At 42.5% G+C, this 9,534-nt stretch overlaps 1 protein-coding gene across 3 annotated transcripts in view; it reads right to left on the bottom strand.

Moving 5' to 3' along the window:
- rab9a (RAB9A, member RAS oncogene family) overlaps positions 1–9,534 on the bottom strand; it is a 41,692-nt gene that overhangs the window by 13,506 nt on the left and 18,652 nt on the right. Inside the window, exon 1 of one of the 3 annotated variants that reach the window (XM_043700590.1) lies at positions 395–746. The exons of 1 other annotated variant lie outside the window; for it this stretch is intronic. The gene's annotated coding sequence lies outside the window, so the exon portion shown is untranslated. Of the gene's footprint in view, positions 1–394; positions 747–9,534 lie in introns of those variants that run through there. One more of the 3 variants, XM_043700588.1, reaches the window with a different exon arrangement.

Raw genomic sequence — 9,534 nt, forward strand, 5'->3', positions numbered from 1 at the left:
GGGGTGGAGGGGGAGGGGAGGGATGGAGGGATACGAGGAGAGTGTAGCAGGTCTGGGTGGGGTGCCAGTATGTGTCAGTGTGAGGGGGGGTCAGGGAGCGGCTGACCCCGTGCTGACTGGGCTAAGCCTGTGGTGTAGCCGGTGCCGGGCTCCCTGTGCTGTTCTCCTCCCCTCTCCCCATTGTATTGCTCTTTCTGCAGGTCCTTGTTGCTGTTGTTATTATTGTTTTGTGAGCTCCACAGGCGGCGATGGCGGGCGGGCGGCTGTCCCATTGGCCGTTTGTCGGTACCCGGCGCGCGCACACACACACAGAGAGAGAGAGAGAGAGAGAGAAGGCCCCTGGGCCTCGCGGCTCTCAGTCTCCTTCCACCGCCGCCGTGACCCCGTCACTTACCCCGCCACTGACGCTCGTGCTCCTCAAGCGTCCGCCACATCCGAGACTCCTACACACACCGGAAGGTGCGTCAGCGCACCGGAGCCGGCACGTGACCGCGGCTGTCAGCTGACTCACATTGAAGTCACATGACACACACAGCGGTTCCTCTGCAGCCAGCTGCCGCTGTCCAAGGAGCGGGTTAATAAGCCCGCCCGCTCCCTCAAGCACCGCACTGTTTGTTTCAGTGCCTCTCCGATCCCGCAGAAGGTGTTTCAAACGTTAACTTCTTTTGCAACAAAAACGGGCCCCACAAACATTTGTCCCGTCCCTCCCTCCACAGATGCTGCGTTACTCCCAACAGTTCGTGTTTTATTTTGTTTCAAATTTCCACGGTTCTGTGTTTTTATCTCACTGGTAACTTCTGTCTTTAGTATGAGAGGGACTGTCAAGAGCTGGTGCAGCCCCTCTCTCTCTCTCTCTGCCAACTACATTCCCATAAGTGTCTGCGCGGTTTTACCCTCATAAAACGCAGACTAGATCTCATCTGAGCTACTGTGTTGTGTCGTCCACATTTCTCATAAAAGATGCAGCCAGGGAGTGCGGAATGGGGGGTGGGGGACTACCACACTGAATCCAGCAAATGAGGGACCTCAGTTCTGTGGATAAAGTGGTCAAGATCTTCGCTACCGAGAAGATAAGAGATGTTCAAAGTCACGAGGGGTCTAGGCAGGATAGAAACTGCTCCTGGTAGCAGAGGGGCCAAAACCTAGACGTGCTGATTGACAAAAGAAGCAATGGTGTTTTAAAACAGCCAATGGTTAGGATTTATATTGTGCTGACTGTGAGCATATTGGAAGCAGGTTCATTGTGGTTTTCAAAAAAGGATTGGGAAATTATCTGAAAAAATATGCGAGTTTCAGGGAAAAAGAAAGTGGCACTAACTGAGGACTTCTGATTGAAAGCTAGCATAGTCACAACAGGTTGAACAGCCTCTTCATGTGCTGTGACCATTTATGAATTGATTGCAACTTTCAGCATAGTGCAAAACTCTCTCAGCTCACAAAGAGACCTTTGTTTAATTCCGATAGTCGTTGAAATTCTCTACCCCGAGAAAGTTGTAGACACTTTGTCATTGAATCTATTCAGAGCTTAGGTCAATAGATTTTTGGGCACTAATGGCACCAAGCAGGAAATTCAGTTTCAGTTAGAAGATCAATCAAGGTGTTATTGATTGATGGGACAGGACCAAAAGCTGTGTGGTATTTCCTGCTTGTTTGTCTTGTGTTCTTAACAATAACCACAAAATGCCATTGTAATTGCGCCCAGGATGAAGTTAGTTCTGCAGGAGAGGTGGGGTGGGGAAAGATTAATTTTAAAATGGGAAAAAAAGTTAAATGGATGCAGGGGGAATTCAACAGAAAAAATCTACACAATATATTTCTCACCCTTTAAAATAGATAAGACACAAAAAGCTTTGAGCGGATAAATTTATCCAACTTGGATATGCTGAATTTAGCACAGGTTTGTGATTTGTTCTATTGACAGAGAGAAGTGTTTACGGTAATTCTTCAATCCTGCACTCCCACTCCAAGCATGGTCAGATGGAGCAGAGTCAGTGCTCAAGTGTTATAATCAATGCAAAAGTAAATCAAAAATGTTTAGAAATTTCTCATTAATTACCTAAAACTTAAAAATAAATCCAATATCTACGTGAATGCCAGATAAATATAGTGACCTCATCAATATTTTAAAACAACATTAACGGTGGAATTTCAAATTATAACAATAGTTTGAAGTATTTACAAGATTTGAAATTTACAAGTATTGACAAACATATCTGGCCTTTCAGTCATCAAAACACTGGATACAGACTCTTGCTTTTAAAAAGCTAAAAACTTAATTAAGCAAACAAAACAAATGAGGCAAGGAATACAAATGCAGCTGTAACTATTCCAAATAAAACAATCAGTAAACAATAGCTGAACTCAATTTCTTTACCGACAGATAATGTCTGATCTGCTGAGTACTTCCAACATCTGATGGACCAACTATATGAAATAGGACATTCTGGATGTCACAAGCCATTAGCACTAATTAACAATAGTATGACTTTTAAAATGTTAGTAATTTCTACTTTGATTTAATAACAAGCAGGAATTTTGCCATCTTGATCTGAAATCAAACAGTCAACTCAAGCAGTATGTTTAGTATTCATTGATGATAGTGCTTTAGACTGCTTTGTTTACAATAATTAAAATAAACCTCCATATGCTAGCCTAGTATCCTATCAAATTAAACTTAACATGGCCATGAGTGATTTTGATAAAAGCATCTTAGTTAATAGGCTAACAATCCGTCCTTGTAGCATTAAGATAGTCATTGAAAGTACTTTGGGTTGTCCGTCATAAATTCCAGATCTTTCCAACAAGTATTAAAATTTTGCTTTTAAGTATACATGAAAGCAAAATAAAGCAATAGCTTTAAAGATTTGACTTTTATTTATTTATGACTTTGTTTTAGATACTGAAAGAACCACATTTCAACTTTTTTTTACCTCAGATGTCCATAAGCATGGAACTGAGCTCCATCTCCCTGGTGTTAAAAAGAGCCTAAACTGGTGAACTATAATCAAAACTTATTGTATGTTTTAGATTGACTCTGCAATCCTTCTCCTCATGAAGCACCACCATCCCCCCAAAAAATTCCATCTCTCAATCTCTCTTTTTTTTCTTTAAAACTTGCCTCTTTGATCAACATTTTGGACACCCAAGGACAGCTCCCAATTCTGTCCTTCGTTCCCAAGAAACTAGACAGAACTAATGTCTGACATGCATGTCAGAGCGGTTATCTGACATCACAGCTCTTTAAAACTTGCCTCTTTGATCAACATTTTGGACACCCAAGTACCATCTTATGTATTGGCTCAGTGCCTAATTTTGCTTCACTAACATTCTTGTAAAGAATCTTGGGTCATTTTATCACACCCAAATTGCTATATAGATATAAGTTGTTGTTACACATCGAGAGGTCAATAGATACACAAATGGTTAAGCAAATGTTCAGCCCAACAGATCCATTTCACTCTACATGGTCCTCCACCCACCTTCCTTTATCCTATTTGCATATACCTTGCCCGTTTATATATTTATTTAGCTGTCCTTTAAATTCATACATACTTTTTATTTCAAATATTTCATGTGGTCGTGACTTCCATATTTTAACTACTTCCTTGGTAAGGAGTTTTATTTCTCTTTGAATTACAGATTGGATTTATTTGTGACTGTCGTATACACATGTTCCCCAAGGGTGGTTGTATCTTCCCTCGCATCCACCCTGTCAAATCCCCTCATAATTTTGGAGACTTCTATTAAATAATTTTTCAACATTCTGTATTCTATTGAAGAAAGTCCTCCGTCTTCCCTAAGAATTAGGATCTTTCAATTCTGGTATAATTGATATAAGAGGTTTGCAATTCCCATGACTGAACAATGACAGCCAGAATGGAACTTTCCTTGAGCACCATGGGTAATAGTGGGATTATTGGGAATATACGGCAAGAATGAAAAGAAGCAAATTTCTGATGTCAAGAAAAACAATCTGTGTTTCCCCTTAGGGACTAAACAGCAAGTTCTGAATCTCGCCAATGAATGTGATAAAAAGATGTGTATTTGCATCTTATTAATAACTAATCCCCCCTCATCTCTGTGCAGCTCCCAATTCTGTCCTTCGTTCCCAAGAAACTAGACAGAACTAATGTCTGACATGCATGTCAGAGCGGTTATCTGACATCACAGCTGTCTGCTTGCTCCTCTGGACCTATAACCAACTCCACAGCTAGCACCATTTCCCTGTAGGATCCTGTCTTCTTCAAATCTTCACACACATAACTGAGCATTGGTAAACTACCAGCCTCACTACATCATCATGTTTGCCTTTGGACCAACTCACACAGTCCTTCAGCCCTTCAGTTAGAGGACACTTCTGCCATGCTTGCTTCTGCCAGCTTGCTTTGCATGCAGGCACACACCTGCATCTAGATAGGAAACAAAAGTATGGCTCATGGCTTACCTTCTGAAAGCTCACTCACTTGGCACTAATTTGGAGGCTTCAGGGTCTCTGGATTGTATTGCTTGTTAACACTTTAATCTGAGCATACAGACTGTCAGCCTTTCTTGCATTGCTGTTTAGCACAGACAGAGAATCTAGCAGTTGAACAGTCAAGGGGATGGACATGTTTCTGTACAGCACTGCGCTACATCAGTATCATTTTGACAGTGTGTACCAGCAGCCTAAGTAGCAAACACACTACACATGTTCAACAAAATGGCCATGTCTCAATGTCAAGAGAGACGAATCCTTAGTAGGTGAAGGAGGACCATGGTCAGTCAAAACGTGACACCACAGTCAGGGACTTGTTTGATCTTGGTCGGTGAGTTATTTGATTCTACACAAATCTGAAGCTCTGTGGCCTTGCTGTCCCAACATGAAACCACTGTCAGTTCTGCAGGTCAAGTCCACCTAGGTCAGGCTGCTATGCAGGAAGCTATTCAGGCTGGGCTGTTCTCAGTCTGGACTGTCTTGTTCTTCAGTCCTGGGGATTTGAGCATTACAGTCAGGGGGCATATCCGAGGGCAGTCAATGGATCCTGGGGAAAACTAGATACTTAAATCAGAGATTCATTGAACTGGATCACTGAGGGAATGAAAATTGTGGAAGAAGGTGATTCAAAGGATACGATCTTAAAGAGCATAAGACAGGACAAGAACTGTGACGGTGGGGTGTTGAGAGGGGGCACTGGGTCTTCTGACAGATCATAATCATTATGGCCTCAACATGGGGAGAGTTTATCTGTGGCCATCAATGTCAGATTTTGAAGATATTCTGGGAGCTGCCATGACGTGTACATGCTGGAAAATTCCCAATTTCCTGCCTCCTTCCAACATCCTCGAGCCAACAGGAATGGTTGTGGGAGACAAGGGATACCCTCTCCACACTGTGAACATGGAAGCCTTTATAAAACCTTCAGACAGAAAATACAATGCTGCCCACAATTCTAGCAGATCCTAGGCCTTCTTAAGATGAGGTTTCAATGTCTGGACCACTCTGGTGGCAGTTTGCAGTATAGCCCAGAAAAGTTATGCTGTTTCACTATGACATGCTGTGGCCGTCACACCTGGAGCCAACAAATTCACAGAAATGTCTAGATGCAGAAGAAATGAATGATCTAGAGCAATGAGGATTATTGAATTGACTAGGAGGGACATCCAAGAGAACAAAGTAGAACAAGGTATACCATTGAGTGTGAGAGGCCAAAGGGAAACTAACTGAATCCTGCTTCCAGCATGAGCTGGATATGGATTCTCTTTCGCCATAACTTTCTGTTGGTTGTATAGCTTGGATCACATGGTCGGTCCAAAGTACATGTGGACATTGTTTGTTATCCCTGCACCCGTTGAACGTTTCTGTTGCTGATTAAATCTTTTATTATCCATTTGATTATATAAATGATATCTTCAGCTGATCTCATCTTCCACTTTACACATCCTCCTCACTGTTCAGGATAAAGCAGTGAGACAGGGCAGTAACGTGGTACGGCTGTGAGGTTTGGCGATTTTGAAGGCTTCAGCCAACCAGTGTGGTTCAATGAAATCTCCCAAGAAAGAAAGCAGGTTGGGAGCAATCTTGAGCCAAGTCCCTTCTACCACTCTGGTCCAGTAGCATTCTAGGTTCCAGTCGTCCATCGTGAGGACAGTCAAACAGCGCTCCGTGCAGAGCAGTTCCTGGCTTGCAGCATCTGAATGGCTATGAAGCTGGGACTTCAATATGCTGCCAGCTGGCAAGAAGTCCCAGCGGCACCTCCCCTTTTCTCGCAATACAATTCCACAACCTCATGCCGTAGTGGCCAGTCACATATGTTGAACAGTGGAAAACTGTGTGAGAATTTGGACATTGGCCATGACGGACCATCATGAATGATTAGATTACTTAGTGTGGAAACAGGCACTTCGGCCCAACAAGTCCACACCAACCCACTGAAGTGCAACCCACCCAGACCCACCTAATACTACGGGCAATTTAGCATGGCCAATTCACCTAATCTGCACATTTTTGGATTGTGGGAGGAAACCGGAGCACTTGGAGGAAACCCACGCAGACACGGGGAGAATGTGCAAACTCCACACAGTCAGTCGCCTGAGGCGGGAATTGAATCTGGGTCTCTGGCGCTGTGAGGCAGCAGTGCTAACCACTGTGCCACCGTGCCGCCAACTTACCAAAGAAAATGTTTTGCCAAAAACTGGGACAATTCATCCCAATGCATCCGCACAATCCAGCAATTTCTAGCTGCATAGTCAACATCTAGATAATGACCTGAAGAAAACAATTGCAATTAAATTGAAATTTAAATTCAATTAAAATTAACCACTTTTTAGCTGGATCTGTGCTCTGCCATTTGCAGTCTAAAACTGGTTAGTTTAAGAAAGATACGACCCTCAAAATCCTTTCATTAACTGCACGCTACAAAATCTGCTCGACTAATACTTCCACATACTGGAAATGTGTAATCAAAACTCCCAAGGATTGAGAGTTCCCTTCCCACCCAAAACAGGTCCAAGCAGCAGAATCACATCTTCAGTGGCCCCATTGTCTGCTCTTCCACCATCCTGGCTAAAGTAAGGGCAGCATTGTATCTGCACTCCACATCAGTCAGGGTGTCATGAACTATGGCCACAAGCCTCGATGTTCCCTTTTACCTCGCACTATCCCAACAGCCCATTTCTACCACCGCCGCTCTTCACCAACCCTGCCCCACGGCATTGAACTTCATCTCCAATAGTCCTCCCTGCCTCCAAACTCTAACATTACATCTTAGTGGTGCTCACACTGTTCCTGTACACCCACCTTGTGGAGGTCACAGTGTAATCACCATCTCCCTCATCACCATCCTTGTCCCCAGATCCACAAATGCCTGTTTCACCCCAGCCTTGACTCTTCCCACTGCCCCTCAAGCCCCGCTTTCAGTGCTCTTAACGATCAATAGATAGATCCCTAGCACTCTATACACCTCAGACCTCTGATCAAACTCAATAAGCAGCCCCTGGATGTGACTGACCAGACCCCTAACTGCTGTGTTGCAGCTCCCTGACTCAATATGCACAATTCCCTTGGCTTGTGGCACTGGCCCCATAGGATTAACCCGCTACTCCTTTACTATTTACTATATGTCTGATTTTTAAAATTATTTGTGATGATGTGTTAACTTTTTCATTTTCCCTTTTAGTTTCTTTAATCTTCCTGCACCTCCTTTCTATATTTTCCCACTTTAAATCCATTTACATTGTTACTCTAATTTCAGTCATATTCCTCCCTTTAAGGTTTTAGGTAGTTTAAATCATTCTAACCTTCTTTGACACATTTCTTATTCAATACTCTGTCCATCTTAAATTTGAAGATTTCCCATTGTGTAACTAATAAATATTGCTAAGTTTTCTGCCAAGTTAATTAGGCCCAAGATCTTTCTTATCTCTTTGCCTACTGGACTTTGCCTATTTACACCCTGCAGATTTATCTTCAACTCCTCATTGGTCATTGCTCTTCTTAATCTGAGCCTATCTAATTGTGGCTGATTTTATACAATCATTCTCTTATTCTCATATTAATTATTTACCTGGGCTCAGTTTCCAGAACTAAATTAGGAATTGTTTTTTTTTATTGGATGACAAAGATACTGATCTAAGAAACAGACTGGGAAACATCATGCACCTTGATCACATGCAGTAGAAACGTTCATCTTGAAATTGCTAAAATAATTCAGTTTTTTTGCCTGGTTGTTGTCACGTCTTGCATGTACTGTCTGCTAATTTCAACCACTATTTCAGCTTCATTGTTTGGTGACATCTAATGTACACTGGAAACAGCATATTTTACATCCTAGGTGTTAAATTTAGACAAAACAGACAGGAATTTTAGATTGTTTGGTTTCTTGATGGGGGTGTGTGTATGCATACAGTTAGCTGAAACCATCCTCAGGTAAACATCCTGGTTCCCAACACAAGATCAATGGGCTCTGATTCCCAAAGTCTGTCTTTGTATATCCTGACATTCATTCCCCTCAAATACATTCATCCTATTTCTGTCCTTATCTTCCTTGAACATGTTATAACCAGCAATGTTTAGGTAGATGGGCTCTCCATACAGGGTTCAGGACATGGCAAATGGTCTTCATAGTTGCATCTTAAAATGGCACTGGAGTCCTAGTGAGCTCATGTGTCCCTGATTATCATTCCTAAATTAACTCTTCTCTGTTTTCAAATTTCCACCCAGAGAACATACGCTAAGGACTTTGTCAAAATGGCAATGGCCACAGTGATGATCGGAATGGGCCAAGAAGTGATTTTTTAATAAGACTACACACCTTTTCCAGAGGCTTCAGTAATCTCAGACATTATCTTAGAGTCCTGTCCAAACTTAAGCAACTAGGTTATTCATGTCCGCCTTAGTTAGCAATGCATCTAACTCTCCATTCAGTTGGAATGTTTTTTCAAGTCAATTAAATACCACAGAGCGACTCCAGTTTCTTTTCACTAATGATGCTTATTCTTCAACAAATTTGTCCCAAATCGCCAGGCTTTTTCTTCTTCTTCCTTCTCTGATATACCGGTAACTTTGTCACTGGATATGTCAGCGAAATAGCTGATTCCATTCTAATCAATCCTATCTCTCTCTACTTTCAGACATCAACTTATCTTTAACCCTATAATATGAACTTCAATCTTTCCCATGGTCCTAATGATCTTCTCCAGAAGGACAGAGATCAGATGACACCATCTCTTTGGTACCATCTCTTTGGTATAGATGTCCCTTGCTCCAGATGTTACTTCACTGTGCCAAGAATATGGATCATGCTATCTTCTAGCAGCTCTGTGCACCTATATTGACCTTCTTACTCCTTAGATGGAAATGTGTTGCTGGAAAAGCGCAGCAGGTCAGGCAGCATCTAGGGAACAGTAGAATCGACGTTTCGGGCATTAGCCCTTCTTCAGGAATGAGGAAAGTTGGTCCAGCAGGCTAAGATAAAAGATAGGGAGGAGGGACTTGGGGGAGGGGCGTCGGAAATGTGATAGGTGGAAAGAGGTCAAGGTGAGGGTGATAGGTCAGAC

Source organism: Chiloscyllium plagiosum, chromosome 12, assembly GCF_004010195.1.
Source record: "Chiloscyllium plagiosum isolate BGI_BamShark_2017 chromosome 12, ASM401019v2, whole genome shotgun sequence".
Classification (NCBI taxonomy): Eukaryota; Metazoa; Chordata; class Chondrichthyes; order Orectolobiformes; family Hemiscylliidae; genus Chiloscyllium; species Chiloscyllium plagiosum.